At 40.5% G+C, this 19,787-nt stretch overlaps 1 pseudogene; it reads right to left on the minus strand.

Moving 5' to 3' along the window:
* Positions 1–7,953: 7,953 nt before the first annotated feature.
* On the minus strand, positions 7,954–19,787 carry LOC119919368 (annotated as a pseudogene).

The following is a 19,787-nucleotide window of genomic DNA, read 5'->3' on the forward strand; positions in this document are numbered from 1 at the left end:
CAGAAAAAGCCTGGTGAATGTGTTAAGAAACAGGAAGTACTCAACATATCCTGCAAATTTAGTATTAATTCCTCGTCAGCCGCAGCCTGTTGAAAAAAGTGGGCCAGATAATGTTTTTAACACACTAAAATTAGCTTTGTTAAACGTAAGGTCTTTTGGCAGGAAAAACATTTTTTAATTTAATTTCATGTTTTTAACTGAAACTTGGTTGGACCAAGATAACAGTGCAGCTGTCCTTATCGAGTCTACCCCTTCTGTTTCGTTCTTCACAGACAAAATTCAAACAATTAGACAAGCAATCAGTGCCTCCACATCAGTAACAGGATGTGTCTTGTCCCTGTGTCCACTTAAAAACAATTCATATAGCATGAGACAATTTGATTCCATTAACCATAAAAACCTGGAGGACCTAATACAACATCTGAAATCCTCCTCATGCTGCCTTGACATTCTGCCAACAGGTTTTTTCAAAAATGTGTCTAAATGCATTGCCTCAGATTTAATACAACAAGTCAACATGTTTCTTCTCTCAGGTTTTTTCCCACAGGCCCTGAAAACTGCAGTCATTAAGCCACTCTTAAAAAAGAGCAATCTAGACAGTTCACTAATGAGCAATTATAGGCAAATCACCCATTTTAAAGTAAAATCATTGAAAAGGCTGTTTTTCAACAGCTTAGTGCTTTCTTGGCACTAAATAACTGTTTTGATGTCTTCCAGTCAGGTTTTCGACCACACCACAGCACTGAGACAGCTCTTGTTAAGGTCTTCAATGACAATCCATTTAAACACTGACAGTGGCAGAATTTCAGTCTTAGTATTATTGGATCTCAGTGCTGCATTCGACACGGTCGACCACAACATATTACTAGACAGACTTGAAAACTGGGTTGGACTTTCTGGCACAGTACTAAACTGGTTTGAATCCTATTTAAAGGACAGGGACTACTTTGTGTCTATAGGTAATCACACATCTGAGCTGACAAAAATGACATGTGGAGTTCCAAAAGGCTCCATTCTGGGGCCTCTTTTGTTTAACATTTACATGCTTCCACTGGCTCAGATTATGAAAAACAACAAAATATGTTACCATAATTATGCAGATGATACACAGATTTACATAACCATTTCACCAGGGGACTATGATCCCAGACAGGCGCTGAGTAACTGTATTGAGCAGGTCAACGATTGGATGTGCCAGAAATTTCTTCAATTATCCATGCATCTTTCCAACCTCCAGTTCTGTGTCAACAAGTCTGCAGGAGAAAACTCCTTCTCTCTTCCCATGAAGACAACACTGCTGTCTCTCATCGACTGAGGCTGAACAATTATATGTGAAATACATGTAAGACACTTGTGTAATGTATTGTTTCATTCATATAAATAAAAGGTGCATGGCCTTCCCTTTAGACCAACCTCCAGTGAACCAAAGCCAGTGCCTCATTTTCCAGTTGGGTTGTGCAGATTTAGTCACACATATTATGTGTTTTTTACACTTTGACTGTGAACAAGAGTAAATCATTCTTAGGGCAATGTGTTACAGTTATCACTAGGCAGAGAAAAATTCTTCTGTTGGACTGACAACTTCACAAAACCCCTGACTCTTTTGGCAAAATCAAACACTTGACTCAAAACCATTTGATCTGTGCTCAAAATCAAACAATGCTTTCAAAACATAAACACAGCCAGTCAATAGGTAAAACACTACAGAGCATTCTTTAGACCAGGGGTATTCAATTAGAATTCAAAGAGGTCCAGGTAGAGAAAATTTCCCAAAGCAAAGGTCCGGAACATCAAAACAACTAACTTGCGTTATCATTCAGTACCATAACGTATAGTTGTATCAACATATGTTTTTAGTCAACAACGGACTGTCAAATCAAATAATATTTCAGTCAGTTTTCACATCAACCTGGAGGGATAATAAATAATAACTACTCTAACAATAAATTCTAAATTTAAGTTAACTAAAATAAAGTGCCTAATTTTTAGAAAAAATGAAAAAAAAAGTGTAGCTTGAAGTGATGAAGTGTAGTCTTAACCAATTTTATAATAAACACTAAATGCATAATAACAAATGAACAGCTGGAATGCCTCCTCTTCTCTTTCATTCCCTCTTACAGAGCTACCACTTTCCTACTTTCTCTTGTTCAGTGAGAAATGTGAGCTCTAGTTTGTCCTGCCAGCTAGCACTGGAGTTCTATGAGATATTCTGGTTTTGAACTGCCCGTGGGAGGAATGTACATGTAAGAATCTGTACATTCTTGATTAAAAGTCATGTGAAATTTCTTTTATCTTTCGTCTCCTCAATTCATGTGTGTTTCCAAAACGTCTCTGGTGAATCTTTTTTGAATTTTTGAAAATTGGAGCACATGCGATTGGTCTGTGAGTTTCCTGGTCCTCTAAACCAGTCCAGTAAATGCTAAAAAAGCTGCGCGGGTTAAAAATAGAAACGCTCCGTCACGAGGTAGTAAGTCTCAATAATAAATGGGCTGTAGGTCGGCGGTCCGGAGAGGACGGCGGCTGGGTCTGGATCCGGACCGCGGTCCGCCTATTAGTGACCTCTGCTTTAGACACTACATAAAAAAATTGAGAACACAGCATCCAGGGCATGTAGTTACAGAAATCACCAGGCAGAGAAAAATTATTCTGTTGGACTGAAGTAAGGGCTGTAGGTTGAAGGTAATCATTGATGAATCACTGTTTGCTGGTTGATGTTGAACCACTTGCTTAGCGGGACAACATAGTGAAAGCTGACATTGTCCCATAGACAGGATGTACTGTTGGCTGATGATCCTGCTGCTCACACTCAAACACAAAATTCCATCGACCACCCAAAAAAGTAAGAAGATGTTCAGTGTTATATGGCCCCAAGGTTGAATGAGGTTGGAGAACCTGTCCCTTATTGCTTGGTCAAACGGTGACATAGCTGCATATTGGTAGATCACATCATTAGAAACAAGTATGGAGAATTATGAGTTGTGTGTAAAAGATGACAGCTGTGTTGTAGTTGTTCAACTTTTGCCGAATATATTTACCATTTTGCAACACAAGTGCGCCACAGTGCAAAATGTGAAATGAATGTGTTTAGAGTTTTGCAAAAAGAGTGGATGAGATTTGCAAACAGTGTCTTAACTACCTTAAGGTTTTGCCTAAAGAGTGACAGATTTGGATTTGGATTTGGATTTGGGGTTTGTTGTTTTAGCAATTGTGAAAACTGTAACAGAAACAACACATGATACCTGAAATATCAAGTCATAAAATGTGTAAGAGGGTTGAATCTGGTAAAGTACTGTAGACATATATGGACTGATACTAGATTTATTTTAGGCCATTAAGAAGTGGAAATAATTACTGGACCCTATTGTGTTATCATTCACATTTTGAGGTTATATGTGACTTGGGGCCCTCTCTTTCTTTTGGTCAATTAGGGATACAGCATATTCAACATGATGTTTATCCCTTAGATTAAGTGTTGTATCATCAGCAAACTGAGTCATTCGTATGTCCTTACCAAAAATAGACAAACCTTTATTTTTTATTAATTAACTTAGCAACTGTATTATTTTATCAGTAATTTTATAAAACATTTCAGCAGTACAAAAGTGTAGAGTGCTTTGAATAGGAAGTAGTGTTCTACAGTGTCAGATGCCTTATGGAAATCAGGAATTACTATCAGTGCGTCGGTATTGATATTATCAGAATAGTCCAGCAATTGGAGAACAAGTCCTTCATTAAAGCTGTGATGGTGTGAAAAATACATTTTAAATTGTAGATTTTTCTACTATCATTACTCACTGTCGTTCATCTTACGAAAGTTTTGGTCATTTTCAAAGTAAGAGCCACAAGATTTTGATTGTCAAGTTCTTTTACATTAGAAACTCTGTAGACATGAAGGTGAGATTTTAACACAGACAAATGTTGATCCTATGGCGATGGTGGGAACACCTTTTGCTATATACATACATTTGCAGGTCTCTTTGTCATCTCAGGAAAAGCCAAGAATGTATGTCTGGCGTGTCTGGACGCTGAAGTGAAGTCTGTAGCTCAAAGCTCTGAAGACAGTGAAGATGGCAGTGAACTTCAGAAAGAGCCCTAGCTCCACCCTCCCCCATCATCCGGTGTGACTCCCCCGTCACCACTGTGGACTCCTTCCACTTCCTGGGCACCATCATCTCCCAGGACCTCAAGTGGGAGCTAAACATCAGCTCCCTCACCAAGGAGGCCCAGCAGAGGATGTACTTCCTGCGGCTGCTGAAGAAGTTCAGCCTGCCAAAGACAATGATGGTGCACTTCTACACCGCCATCACTGAGTCCATCCTCACCTCCTCCATCACCATCTGGTACGCTGCTGCCACTGCCAGGGACAAGGGCAGGCTGCAGCGTATCATTTGCTCTGCAGCGTATCATTTGCTCTGCAGAGAAGGTGATTGGCTGCAACCTTCCTTTTCTTTAGGACCTGTACGCCTCCAGGACTCTGAGGCAAGCAGGAAGGATTGCTGCTGAACCCTCCCACCCTGGACACAAACTTTTTCAGACTCTCCCCTCTGGCAGGCAGCTGCGGTCCATTAGGACCTCTCGCCACAAAAACAGTGTACACCGTGATAGGAAGTGCACTTCGCGCTGTCCAGACAGTTGTAACGAGTCGTGTCATCGTGTAAAGATTTGCAATATAAACATCTAAAATCTGAGGTGCAGCTTGCTCTGTTTGGGACATGAAAGAGAACTAAGATATGTGGGAGAGATTCTGAATGTGCAGAAAGTCACGAACATGAGCAGAAAACCTAGTGAACAGCTAGTACAGTAACATATAACTTATAGGATATATAAAAGCAATAGCTACAGAATGTCTGAAAACTTAATGCATTATATTTGATATTTTTCTTTGTATGTTTTGAATTGCATAATTACATAATTACATAAATAAAACTTTTCCACCATAAATTAAGGCAGAAAAGGCAGAAATTTGTGCAGCTATTTTCACCAGAATGCAGAAAATGAAGTTTTCAGTGCTTCAAATTTATGTCCCCTCCACTGTTGAAACTAACCAAAAGAATCTAGTATTGCATTTCAAGAAATCTACCTCATAATGCAAGAAAACAGTCTCTTGACAGTTTGTGGAGGAACACATATAGGTTTTGTCTCCCAATTTAGGATGTTGAGGTTGATGTATGCTGATCATACTTATTCATTACTGACCATGATTACTGACTTGGCTGTTCATCTACTACATGCTAAAATTGTGAGTGAAATCCATGTATTTTGTCACGTATGCCACACACCTCCGTGAAGCTAGGAGTCTCAGCTAGAATGTCAAACCAACCATTTTTATCAATATTAAACGCACATCAGCAAGCATATAAATGAACTTATATCATAACATAAATTGCTCTGTAATTACTGTACATGGCTGCACTTATTGCTATCCAGATATCTCTCATCTTATCCTTCATCTTAGTCCGACCACTCTAAAGAAAGCTCAGCTCCAGCTCTGACCAGCTGTGTAACTCATTTCACTCAAATCACCAAACTCACAGATCTATTAGCCGGATAACAATAACAAGTGTCAAACGCAACACCCTAACTGGAGATATTGTGCTCATACGACTCTGCACCTTGCAACTCATGGCTTGCAGGAAGGATTGTGCAACTATCCCTGACAGGACTTGTTTGTCAAGTGCCAATCAGGACAAAGACCTGCTATTTGGACAGGCCTATTAAAAAGATTTGCCTTCTACATGAAGCAGAGGAGCCCTGAGGACATCCAGCTGACCTTTGACACTTTCATATGGACCTTTTTCCCCCTTACATGACTGACTAAGTGATTGTAAAGATCACTCTTTACAAAGGTAAAGGACTCTTTCCCTTTCTTTTTTGATAGTCTTTTTGAAAGGACACTTTCTCTTTGAAAGGACACTTTCAAAGAGACTGTCTTATCCTTGAAAAAGAAAAAAAATATTGTTGTTCACCAACATAATGTGCAATTGAATAATTATTGTGGTTAAAATAATTTGGGGCCGGAATGTGGGAAAGTCTCCCATGTGTTCTATGTTTATGGTTACACTTTCTGTTGACCGCACTGCACTCACCCAGCAATTTTATGACTTGGTAACTGCAGTGCCAGTTTATCTTTTATGTGTTGAGGTGTAATAAATGATTGAACCGTTGAGTGGAACTAAGTTTTAACCCGTCACCTCTTGCGGCTGCAAATTTTTTGCTTTATCTACGACTGATATAGTCTTGCTCAACTTAAGATTAAGATTTTTTCTCTATAAATTCATAATGTGCCGGTTTCCAGCCTTGACAGCAACCACGCCTGATCGAGGAGGAAGTAGGTAAATACTGAATACTTATCTCTAATTTGTGGAATTGGTGTTGTTTGAACTCTCCCCATGTTACAACTATACCTGGTCTCCTGGTAATATTATAGGCTAGGTACCCCTTACAATCCCTCAAACACATTATAAACCATTTTAATGTCACTTTGTTTTTATTGTGCTGTTGGAGAGTTGTGTGCTCATCTCCCTCATATTCTCTAGATTAGTCACAGTTGTTGGAACTGAATACACAGTGTGCCTGAATGAAGGAGGGGGACTGTCTGGGGAAACTGGTTCTGGTTGTTAAAGGTGTGAAGGCGTATCCATACAAATAGTTGAGCTATTGTTGGTGACATGAGGATGGTCATCAGGATGCTTATGCATGAGTGCTTTATGGGAAGATACAAAGAAGATCTAGGTAGGATAACAAAACCATCATTTGATGGGCCCAAGACAGGAATAGCATTATGTTCATGAGCTAGTGACCTGATCCATTTCAAACAATGTAACACATGGTAGCTCCGCTTCGATCTTGAGAAGCTGCAGAGCTGCAGTCTCTATTCATTCAACTTACGTTGTAAATTTCCAGCTAATCTGAGGCTTCTTCTCTCTCTCTGTCTGTTTTGCCTGCTATCGTGATGGAACAGTGGATAAGACACATGCCTTTGGTGTGAGAGACCGGGGTTCAAATCCACTCTGAAACACCAATGAGTCCCTGAGCAAGACACTTAACCCCTCGTTGCTCCAGGGGTGTGCGACCTCTGACACATATATATAGCAATTGTAAGTTGTTTTGGGTAAAAGTGTCTAAATGTATTGTAATGTAATGTAAAGCCATTCACCGGCCTTGAGCAGTTTTTTGCATGCATGCCCTTTTTTTTTGCTGCTGACAACTGTATGCATGATGCGGTTTCTCGTGGGTCTATTTCAAGTATATAAAAAAACGATAAAATAGTCTTTGTGTGGTTAATCAACGGTGATAAATTATACAAAAGTCCCGCGAGGTGGGGACAACGACAGTGAAACTGGGCTCGGTCTCTTCAACAAGTGTTCCTCTTCTGCCACCACACACACGTTTTGCCTACACATGTGCACTGACGACCCAGGGTTAGGGTTTGGATTTATTCATGCACTTTAAAAACATTTATTGAAAGTTTTTTCCTTATTACATGTTTATTTACAGGATTAAACATTGAATTGTATATTTTAACAGGCTGTATATTAACTTATTGGCAGAATACTTGTAGTTCTATGTAAAATCAGACGTTGAGAACCCTTATGTGCGAAAATGGCATGATCCTCGTTTTGCTGTGAAGCTTCAACTGTGAGATTGACATATATACACACACACATACATTTTGTAATCACAGTGGAACATATTTGCTCAATTTAACACCACAAACACCTAGAATTGTTTAATAATATTGTATTATTCTATAACAAGAAATAGAGAAAACTTTCATCATCATAGTTCTCTACCACCCATAAATTATGAGTGAAGCATTTCATATAGATCTTGATTATAAAATCATTCCTAATGTATTTCTGTGCTGGAAAAGGTGGAGTATCAATCCCAGTTTTCAGGAACCCTAATCGTGACTGTTTGAGATGCATTTTTTTGTGCAAAACATTTAGAGCTCAGAGAAGTTTCCATTTTCATGCAGAGAAATGTCAGTTCAGGTGAACAAAAGTCATCCTGAGCAGTGATAGCCTCCATGGCTAAACAGACACAGGAAGGAGCGCCACCTAAAGAAACTCAAACATTTACACAGCAACTAATGAGAAGACGTCAAAGTACCGCCCACAATGTTTGATTGACAGCTGATCTCTGTGCAGTGAAGAAATGCCACAACAATCAGCTCTCAGCAACAAACATGAAGACAAAAGAAGTTTAAGGATTAAAACACAGAATTTAACCAACTGTCCCTGAAATGAAGTATGATGAACTATTTGAGCTTACAGAACTCAGCAGTGTCATCATAAGAATAAAACCAAAGTCCAGCATAGAGAGGCTGAGTGAATGTGGTCTGGACTCTGTGGAGGAGAGTCATGGTTTTAGAGATGCTGTAGAAGGACAGAATACCTTCACTGTGATCCAGGTACACTCCTACTCTGGAGGACTGAGGACCTGAGACGGGAGTGTGGACATTTTTGTACCAAAAGTTATAACTGTCAAAGTCACAATATAATGCCAGAGATTTGTCATTGAATCCAAGTCTACATTCATTCAGAGCTCTGCTGATATTCTTGTATGCGACTGCTACACAAACTCCTCTCCCTCTCCACTCCACCTCCCAGTAACAACGTCCAGTCAGACTCTCTCTACTCAGAACCTGAAAACAAAAAGTGAATCTTTCTGGGTGACTAGAATAAGACTGTTGTTCTCTCATTAATGTTGCTTTTCTGTTCCCCTCAGATAATAACAGATGCGTGTTTGCTGTATTTGAATCCAGTGTGATTTCATGTGAATATTTTAAGAATCGAGCTCTGGTCCTGGGCTCTGGTCGTGGCATTCTTTGCTGGACTTTCTGTCGACTCACCTCGAGCTCTCTCTGCCTCTCAGTCCTTTCTGCTGCAGCTGATACTCTGTTGTGGCCTTTATGTTCCTCCAAAGAGCAGAGGTAACAGATACTCTGCTGATCAGTACGGCAGAACATCTTCATCACCTCATCATGACGAGAGCAGATGTTCTCCTGGAGCTTCTTGGAGGGCTCCACCAGCTTGTGTTTTTTAAAGGCAGAGGATTTATAATGCGGTTGAAGGTGTTTCTCACAGTAAGAGGCCAGACAGACCAGACAGGACTTGAGGGCTTTCAGTTTTCTCCCAGTGCAGACATCACAGGCCAGATCTTCAGGTCCAGCATAGCAGTGATCAGCAGGAGCAGCTTGGAGTCCAGACTTCTTCACTTCCTCCAAAATATCTGCTAACATGGTGTTTTTCACCAGGACAGGCCTCAGTGTGAAGATCTGCCTACACTGAGGGCACTTGTGGATTCTCTTCTCATCCTCTTCATCCCAGTGGGTTTTAATACAGTTCATGCAGTAGCTGTGTCCACAGGGAATAGTCACCGGATCCTTCAGGAGATCCAGACAGATGGAACAAGAGAATTTTACACAGTCCAACTGAACTCCTTGCTGCGCCATTTCACCTCTCAGTGACAATGACTCAAATAGTTTCACTTTCTCTGAACAGGAACTCTCTGTGCTCTGATGGACAAGTCTCAGATCCTTCTGCTCTTGTTCACTTGCTGCAGTGACTGACATTCATCAGCTGCTGCCTTTCATCCTTATACCTGCAGATCTGCGAGGGGGAGGGAACAAAGAAAGAGGGAAGCGTTTTCAGACTCAGAGGAACTGTTTGCGATAGACAGGGTGTGTTATCTGTCACTTACAATGTGCAGTAAGAAAAGTTGGACTTTGACATTCAGCTCCCAACAGTTGGTATTAACTGGTAATCCAACACGTTCTCATCTCAATGCGTCATAACTGACGCTTTCAGCCAGCGTGACAAAGTGTAAGGATTTTACTCTAAAGGTACCCTTCAGCGTCCGTATGAAACGCCCCCATTTCCTACATTGCGGCAACAAAAGGGAGGCTAACCTTATCTGTTAGCTGTAGGGTTAGCCAGTGAAAAACCACTCATGATTCTGTTTGGTAAACTTTGTTCCACAACCATTTCCTCAATGCCTTGTGAAGAACAGCGCCAGGAACACAATAAACAAAAGAACAACTATCTGTTGTAAAAGGAAAAGCATTTAATGCTTCCTCCTCCCCTTCTGTACCATCTGCATGGGGTTGCAGCATGCAGCCTCTCTTTCCAATCTCCATTTTTGTGTCAACAAGTCTGCAGAAGAAAACATCTTCTATTTTCCCATGAGGACAACACAAAGCAATCATTCCATCCATCCTCAATGCAACAGGTACTATAACCCACAATCCGCAGCACAAACAATATCTTTCATAACTTCTATAGCAATCTTTATTTCTCTAATCATGAACCCAACCAATTAGAAATAGACCTCTTCTTAGAGAATCTGGACCTACCTTCACTACCTAGAGAACATGCCAGTCTTTTAGACACACCATTTAGTTCTGAAGAACTTTATACAGCCCTAAATAAAATGCCTGGACAAGATGAACATCCGGCAGAATTCCAAAAACACTTCTGGGATATTCTATCACGACTATTTCAGAGTAACAACAGAAATCATGTCGACCATACCCAAACACATGAATACTGCTGCCATAACACTTTTATTAAAACAGAACAACAAGCCAACACACCTCAAGTTTCCGCCCTCTCTCGCTTATTAATACTGACTTAAAAATTATTACCAATTACTAGCAACCACAATAACAGACAATACTAATTCACCCAGATCAGACAGGCTTCATCAAAAACAGAAATGCTGTAGGTTCTTTAACTCAATTAGTATATCACCGCAAGAGCCACAGTAATCACAAACCAGACTACTTCACCTAGCTTCACACTTCATTCTTCAAGGAATGAGACAAGAATGGCCACTCTCACCATCCCTATTTTCGTCAAACCACTGCAGCAACAATCCAACAAAACAATAAAATTGATGGAATTCAGGATGCCCGCTCACAACATAAAATTTGTCTTTATGCAGATGATTTATTATTGTATCAACAAAACCCATCTGTGCCACTACAGGAAATATTTTATTTACATCACTACACAATAAACTGGAACAAATCAACTATACTACCACTATCTCTAGATGCGTGGGATTCTGCAGCTCAAGAGTCCTTCCCTCTTTGTACTGGGAACATGAAATATTTAGGTATTAATACCTCTCATAAGATGTCAGATCTCTTCCACCTTGACTACACAAGTTGACTTTAAACCACTCTTACTCAGTCAGAATCTCAGAGCTCCAAAACGTAATTATAGATTTCTTTACAAAGTGAGAACACATTTTCCGATGAAGGAAGGTGTGCTGCATGTAGTGGAAGACAAACATACAAATCAATCAATAAATCAATACAAATATTGAACATTTAGAGTTCAGAGAAGTTTCCATTTTCATGCAGAGAAATGTCAGTTCAGGTAAACAAAAGTCATCCTGAGCAGTGATAGCCTCCATGGCTAAACAGACACAGGAAGGAGCTCCACCTAAAGAAACACAAACATTTACACAGCAACTAATGAGATGATGTTAAAGTACCGCCCAGAATGTTTGATTGTGAAGAATCCCGACTTTAAGTTACTGAACTATTACCTACAGAACTCAACAGTGTCTACATAAGACTTATAAAACCAAAGTCCAGCATAGAGAGGCTGAGTGAATGTGGTCTGGACTCTGTGGAGGAGAGTCATTGTTTCAGAGATGCTGTAGAAGGACAGAATACCTGCACTGTGATCCAGGTACACTCCAACTCGACAGCTGATCTCAGTGCAGTGAAGAAATTCAACATTCAGCGCTCATCTACAAACATGAAGACAAAATAAGTTTAGGGATTAAGATGTGACAAAAACACTTCTTTTGGTACAACAAAGAGAAATTCCTGTCTCAGGTCCTCAGTCCCCCCAGAAAAGGAGTGTACCTTCTCTATGCTGGACTTTTGGAGGCAAAAGTCAGAAGTCATTTAAAGGGACAGTGGGTTAAATTCTGTGTTTTAATCTTTACACTTATTTAGATAAATGTTTCAGTTTCTTTAGTTGGCGCCTCCTCACTGCCAGTATCGATATCCGTCCTCTGCGCTACTTTGAGGATGTGACAGCAGGTGTGTCAGAGATAATAAATTTTATTCATAGGCCTCTTTCTGAACACTTAAGGTCAAAATATAAAACCGTACAGCAATAAATCGATAAATTACTTATTACTAATATATATATATATATATATATATAACTGGAAACAAAGATTGAGTGATCACATGGGATATGCAAGTTTAAAAAGATGTGTTTTCAGGCGGGATTTAAAAATAAGATACTGGACGTTCTGAGTGAGAAATGGACAAACATCTTACTGACAGGGACTGAAGTGGATAAAGTGAAACTGCCAAAATGGTGTTTTTCCAGCAGGACAGGCCTCAGTATGAAGGTCTGCCTACACTGAGGGCAGCTGGGGATTTTCATTCCATCCTCTTCTTCCCAGTGGGTTTTAATACAGTTTCACTTTCTCTTAACAAAAACAATCTCTGATGGACAACAAATCTGACATTCATCAGCTGCTGCATTTCCCAACATCCTTATACCTGCAGATCTGCAAGGGATAAGGAACAAAGAAATATCTCGATCAGGTGGAGCTTGCTGTGTTTAAGAAAGAGGGAAGGGTTTTCAGGCTTTCAGAGCTGTTTGCGAAAGACAGGGTGTGTTATCTGTCATTTTCAATGTGCAGTAAGAAAAGTTGGACTTTGACACTCAGATCACAACAGTTGGTATTCACTGTTATTAAAACAGCTATTGGAGTTCTAATGATGAATCAAAAACAATTCATGATTTGTAAATGTGTGTTATCTGTCATTTTACAGCTTGCAAAATTAAGTTGAGGTTAGCTGCACCACCATATTAATATGTATACATCAGATCACTATATTTTCTGTTTTCTCATATCTATAAAGGATTTAATTTTTATTGATCAGCATCGACACAATTCACAGAAATGCATCAATGTGAGAACAACCTTCTGACATAAAACCCAAACAGTGCGGTTAACCTCAACTTCACTTAACATTTAAAATACAGGTGACTGAGAATCATACAGTGCAAGGAAAGCAATCATCTGTTTTGTCCTAAAAAGAGCATTTCTTTGTGCTCGTCCTCACCAGAAAAACTAATGTATAGGTCGATTATGCAGCAGCTTATTACGGCCCATATTTATGTTTTTTGATAGGCCGTGACAGAAGAAGTCTGGTGATTATAACTGGCAAAAGGACTGCAGTGTGATACGAAAATGCATGATGTCTTCACTGACCTCTGCCATGACTCTGGTGCTCTCAGTCACTCCTCCTGTCAGGTGAATAAGAGGAGGCCTAGTGGAACATAATGTAGAGTTTGTGAAAAACACTCAATTCAGCAAAAAAATCAGCAGTGGTGGAGGAAAATAAAAGTAGGCCTACTTAAATCAACTTCTCAGTTATAAGTAAAAGTTTGTAAAGTATAATCAGAAATATGCACTAAAAGTAAAGTACTGCATGGACATCACACACATCCCTGTGACTGTTGTACTATTATATATTTGATCAATAGATCATCATTAATCATGCATTAATGTCAAAGTAGGATTTTGGTTGAGGTGTTACAAGTGTAGACCCAGGGAAACAGGATCAGACCTAGAATGCAGACACCAAGGCTGAGCAGGTACAGTTTAAAAGTGTTTATTTAGGCAACAATGAAAAACTTACACAAATAGTGAGGCTGGCAGTCCAACAGGCAAAATTAATCCAGAAACCATCAGAAAAGCAGTAATGAAACAAAATCCACATAAACACCCAGGCACAGGAACCAGGCTGAGACTCGAAAACTACCTAATACCTATCCAGAAAGATCCACAGTTCGGTGGTGCGAAAAGTAAACGGTTATTTGAAAAAGGTCCACTGGTCGGAGGCCTGAATAGTAACAAGGTTAAAAGAAAAATAAAAGTTTGCTTAAAAACTTGGCGTTATTTTAACGCGACTGGAGAAGCGGTGAACAGACAGCACCAGCGTCCTTTCCAACACACTCTTTTTTTGTCCAACGAAGGTTAAAGTCAAGGGCAACTGGACTTGGTTGAAGATACTGGAAGACGTTTCGTCCCTCATCCAAAGGACTTCTTCATTTCTGACTGAGGTAGGGAAACTCAGCTATTTAACCTCAGTGGGGTTTGACAGGACCATCGATACCGCTGGTTCGTTAGTGTTCCAGGTTGTTGTAACAGCAGTCGTTAGAACTACCCGTGGCCAAGACTGGACAACCATCGTTGGCATCTTCCTAACGACCAAGTCCAGCTGCCCTTGACTTTAACCTTCGTTGGATAACAATGACCTGGATGACTCAGAATCTTCACAGACTTCATTCTTTTGGTTTGTTTTCTTTAGGCTTTTTTGTAATCTAATACTGTTTCAACACCGTTTTATGTTTCGGGCCATTGAGACACTTAATTAAACCATTAAGTGTTAAAATAAAAACAAAAATAAATCACCAACCATGACGGATAAAGGAGATTGATCACCGTGTTACCATTGGCTATTCAGCCTTTTCTCTCTTATGCCATAACTTGCTAATATGCATATATCTTAAACAGTCAACAATAACTGAGACCCATGCAAGCTGTTACTGGTCTTGTAACGTGATCAAAGTGAGGATAATGTTGCAGCGTGTAGCTACTGCAGCCTTCAGCAAATTAATTTTACTTCAGTCACAGATGCTGACACCCTCGCCTTAATAAAGGCAAAAATCCAGCTGGATGACCTTTACAGTAGGCGTTACCCACACACTGATTTATTTGTGGCAGCCTCTCAATGTGACAACCCTGTCCATTAGTGACTGGTATCCTTTCTGCTGTCTTGGTTATCAAGTAGGCTACCTAATCAGGTAGGTCACGTCAGTAAAATCCGCCGTTGCATAATTACGTTGCTTAGAAAAGACCCGCCGTCCTCTTTTCATCCTTATGGATTCTCCTTCACATCTTTCCTTGACCTCATGACTTTTTCCATCCAGGTCAAGGAAAGTTGGTTAGGAAAGGGGATTTTTTTTGACTTGTCGGATGCAGCCACAGAGTGGGAAGACACAAAGACAGGAAGTGAAGTAAATACAAACACAAGGGGAAGGGTTTAACAAAATAAAACAGGAAATAACCACGCACAACCCCAAACCCACAAGCCCAAAGTGACTGCTTCACAATGTTTGAAATTATTAAAAGGAAAGAAAGTACTTTAAAGACATCAAAGCCTCTACAGTTTGAATGTTCCTGCTTTCTGGATAACTTGCTCCGTTTTTCTTTTTCACTGTCAGTTACCTTCCATTCAAGCTCAACTTCAACTCTATTTGTCATTTCAACCAAAAGAACGCAGCTCAATAAAATATTGTTTCACACAGGAACGACGCTGAAATGGTGACAGGCTTAATGCAGGGAGTTCATTTAGAGCATGTGTGCAATGAAAACATTGATACTTGGTGCAGCGTACTGATAGAGTCTCACAAGAAGTAGTACTGCAGTATCTTGCCACATCAGTTCTGTATGTTATAAAGAAGGTTTCACACAGCAGAGGCACATTATACTGAAGCTAAAAATTAAAATGTGTGCAGAAAGTGTTCAATGTAGATTTTCCTCTGTGCTGAAAATAAAAGACACCAGGTGGAGCCAGACACACACACAGACATCAGTTAAACAGCCATCACCACTGCTATTATTGAACCAGGTCAGTGAACGCACCTTGGCCTCCGAGTGAGTGCTGGTTGTTAAAAAGCAACAAGTGACAGAAAACTCCATCAGCTCTGTATGATACCCTGGAATGAAGACAGGAAGGAAAGACTTTGTTCATGTTTGTTTATTCATCATGTAAACCATCAGTAACGTCTGTTAAATGACTCTTGTTCAGTGATTTCAGGTACAGATTCACTTCATCCACACAAGCAGTGGGTTTAATCAGAATCTCTAATACATCAATTCAAATATTGAACAAGCATTTAGAGCTCAGAGAAGTTTCCATTTTCATGCAGAGAAATGTCAGTTCAGGTAAACAAAAGTCATCCTGAGCAGTGATAGCCTCCAACGTTAAACCTGAAACACCTGGAGAAACAATCAGGAGAGTGAGGAGGTGAAGTTTCCTCAGAGAGAACTTCAGTCTAATGAGGAAAACCAGGGATTTTATTCAGCAGCCAAGTGGGTGGAGACAGAAGCAATCGAGCTCAGGCTTTCAGATTCAGACCACCCTGTAGATCACAGATCAACACTAGTGCAGTTTAAACTGAACAGTAAAACATAAAAGAAACAATTTAAAACAAACACGTTTTTAGTATTTTCACGCTTTTGTCAATACATGGCAGATTTTAACAGATGTTTTATTTCAGTGGTGATCTTTCAAACGTTTTATTGATTACAATATTAATTATTAGCCATTAATACATGAAAGACAGATCCATTAATCACTGCTGTAAAGATGATGAAACTCCAATAATGTAATAAAATATAATGAAACTATATTATTGTAAGTAATAAGTTACTTGTTCATCTTTGAATCTCACAGGACATGAATGTATTGCTCTCTCTAGGCTGAAGCCCCCTCCCTTTATAACTTATTGTAGACTGAACTAGGAAGCTTTGAATGGAGAAATGAAAGACTTGACATGATGCCACTTTGTTTTGATTGTATCTGCCGTTGGAGAGTTTTGTGCTCAGCTCCCTCATAGTCTCTATATTCTGCCAGTATCTGCAATCTCGCACAAACAATTCAGGTTGTTGTCACAGTGGTTGGAGCTGAATACACCGTGTCAGGCCCGCCATCAGGAGGGGTGAAAGGGTACATAAGGCACAGGGGGGGGCCCATGCAAAGGTCTATGGTTGACCCTTAAATGGGATCAAGTTAGACACTTTACTTACTGTCTTTTATAAATAACAAGTTTTTAGATGTATTTACATGATAAATAAATGTATTATCATGAAAGCATATTTCAAACTTGTCAACTGATTACCCACTTCAAGCGTTAAGAAGCACCGCGTAACTATGTATGACAGGTGAAGGTGGAGCCAACAGTTAGGCAGACTAGTAAAGCTTTAGCTTGTTTAATCTTTAAGTAATGTAACACCAGAGCTGCCAACTCTCAGGCGTTGAGCATTAGATTCACGCTATTGACAATTTTCACACGCTCTCACAGTACACATCAATTTTCTTATGCTGTGAAAAATAAATGTAGCCTATAACTGCAGCCATGTGGACTGGGGTGAGTAACTCCACCCAGCTGATGCGACACCGGCGTCTCGCTCTGAGTTGCTGTAAATAACTGAAAGTGTTGCACTTCATCTGAGGTGCTGAAGTGAACATTTTTGTGGATTTGTGGTGAGATTTCTGCCTGATCAGAAGTGTTTTCAGTAAGTTTCATTCATCCACTTCCTCCTCTCATCCAGTGATACAGTCCCAAATGGCTATTAAAGTCCAGGAGTTTATAACTGAATTAAAACTAGCCTACATGTGTGCTGGCTCAGCAGAGATGATATAACATGAGAAAATATTTTAATACACATTTAATGTGTAAACATGTTTGTTTATTCATCATGTAAACCTTCAGTTTGCTCACACATCCCGTCAGTAAAGTCTGTTAAATGACTTCACTTCATCCACACAATCAGTGTGTTTGAGCAAAATCTTAACTACATCAGTTCAAATATTCACCAAACATTTAGAGCATTACAATGACTTACAATTGCTATATCAGAGGTTGCACGCTTCTGGAGCAACTAGGAGTTAAGTTTCTTGCTCAGGGACACAATGGTGGACGTGTGGGGAGTTGAAGTTTCCATTTTCATGTAGAGAAATGTCAATTCAGGCGAACAAAAGTCATCCTGAGCAGTGATAGCCTCCATGGCTAAACAGACACAGGAAGGAGCGCCACCTAAAGAAACTCAAACATTTACACAGCAACTAATGAGAAGACGTCAAAGTACCGCCCACAATGTTTGATTGACAGCTGATCTCTGTGCAGTGAAGAAATGCCACAACAATCAGCTCTCAGCAACAAACATGAAGACAAAAGAAGTTTAAGGATTAAAACACAGAATTTAACCAACTGTCCCTGAAATGACTTCTGACTATTTGAGCTTACAGAACTTAGCAGAGCTTCCAAGAGAAGGACAAAGTCCAGCATAGAGAGGCTGAGTGAATGTGGTCTGGACTCTGTGGAGAAGAGTCATGGTTTCAGAGATGCTGTAGAAGGACAGAATACCTGCACTGTGATCCAGGTACACTCCTATTCTGGAGGACCGAGGACCTGAGACGGGAGTGTAGAGTTTGTTGTACAAAAAGATATAACTGTTTGTGTCACAATATAACGCCCAAGATTTGTCATTGCTTCCAAATCTACCTTCGTCCCCTGCTCTGCTGATATTCTTGTATGCAACTGCTACAAAAACTCCTGCCCCTCTCCTCTCCACCTCCCAGTAACAACGTCCAGTCAGACTCTCTCTACTCAGGACCTGAAAACATCTAGTGAATCTGTCTGGATGACTAGAATGAGACTGTTCTTCATTCATTGCTGTTACCTTTCTGTTCCCTTCAGATAATAACATACGTGTGTTTGCTGTGTTTGGATCCAGAGTGATTTCACGTGAATATTTTAAGAAGTCAGCTCTGGTCTTGGGCTCTGGTTCTGACAGTAAAACATCCACTTCAGTCACTGTCAGTGAGACTTTTGTCCATTTCTCTCTCAGAACGTCCTGTAGTTTGTCTCTGACTTCTGACACAGCCGCTGTCACATCCTCAAAGTAGCGCAGAGGACGGATCTTGATGCTGGATGAGTCTGTAGATTCACTGAGTGCTGACAGTGAGGGGTAGTTGTGTAGAAACTGGGTGTGATCCTCTGTGAGTGAGAGCTGCTTCAGCTCAGCGTCTTTCCTCTTCAGCTCAGTGATCTCCTGCTCCAGCTTCTCCTGAAGCTCTTTGACTCGACTCACTTCAGTGTCCTGCTGGGATCTGAGCTGCCGCTTCACATCGGACCTTCTTTTCTCCATCAGACGGATCAGCTCGGTGAAGATCTTCTCACTGTCCTCCACTGCTTTATCAGCAGAGCCATTGATAGCCTCCACCTCCTGCTGAAGCACCTTCACATCTTTCTCTCTGTCCTGGATTCTCTGCTGGATGTTTTGGCGACTCACCTCGAGCTCTCTCTGCCTCTCGGTCCTTTCTGCTGCAGCTGAGACTGTGTCGTGGCCTTTATGTTCATCCACAGGCAGAGATAACAGATACACTGCTGATCAGTACGGCAGAACATCTTCATCACCTCATCATGACGAGAGCAGATGTTCTCCTGGAGCTTCTCGGAGGGCTCCACCAGCTTGTGTTTTTTAAATGTAGGTGATTCATAATGAGGCTGAAGGTGTTTCTCACAGTAAGAGGCCAGACAGACCAGACAGGACTTGAGGGCTTTCAGTTTTCCCCCAGTGCAGACATCACAGGCCACATCTTCAGGTCCAGCATAGCAGTGATCAGCAGGAGCAGCTTGGAGTCCAGACTTCTTCAGTTCCTCCACTAAAACTGCTAACGTGGTGTTTTTCAACAGGACAGGCCTCGGTCTAAAGGTCTGCCTGCACTGAGGGCAGCTGTGGATTTTCTTCTCATCCTCTTCATCCCAGTGGGTTTTAATACAGTTCATGCAGTAGCTGTGTCCACAGGGAATAGTCACCGGATCCTTCAGTAGATCCAGACAGATGGAACAAGAGAAGGTTTCTCGGTCCAGCTGAACTCCTTTCTGCGCCATTTCATCTCTCAGTGGCAAAGACTGTCTGAGTTTCACTTTCTCAGAAGTGAAAGT

Source organism: Micropterus salmoides, unplaced genomic scaffold (assembly GCF_014851395.1).
Source record: "Micropterus salmoides isolate LMB-PRFRI ecotype aquatic unplaced genomic scaffold, ASM1485139v1 Ms_hic_scaffold_27, whole genome shotgun sequence".
Taxonomy (NCBI): Eukaryota; Metazoa; Chordata; class Actinopteri; order Centrarchiformes; family Centrarchidae; genus Micropterus; species Micropterus salmoides.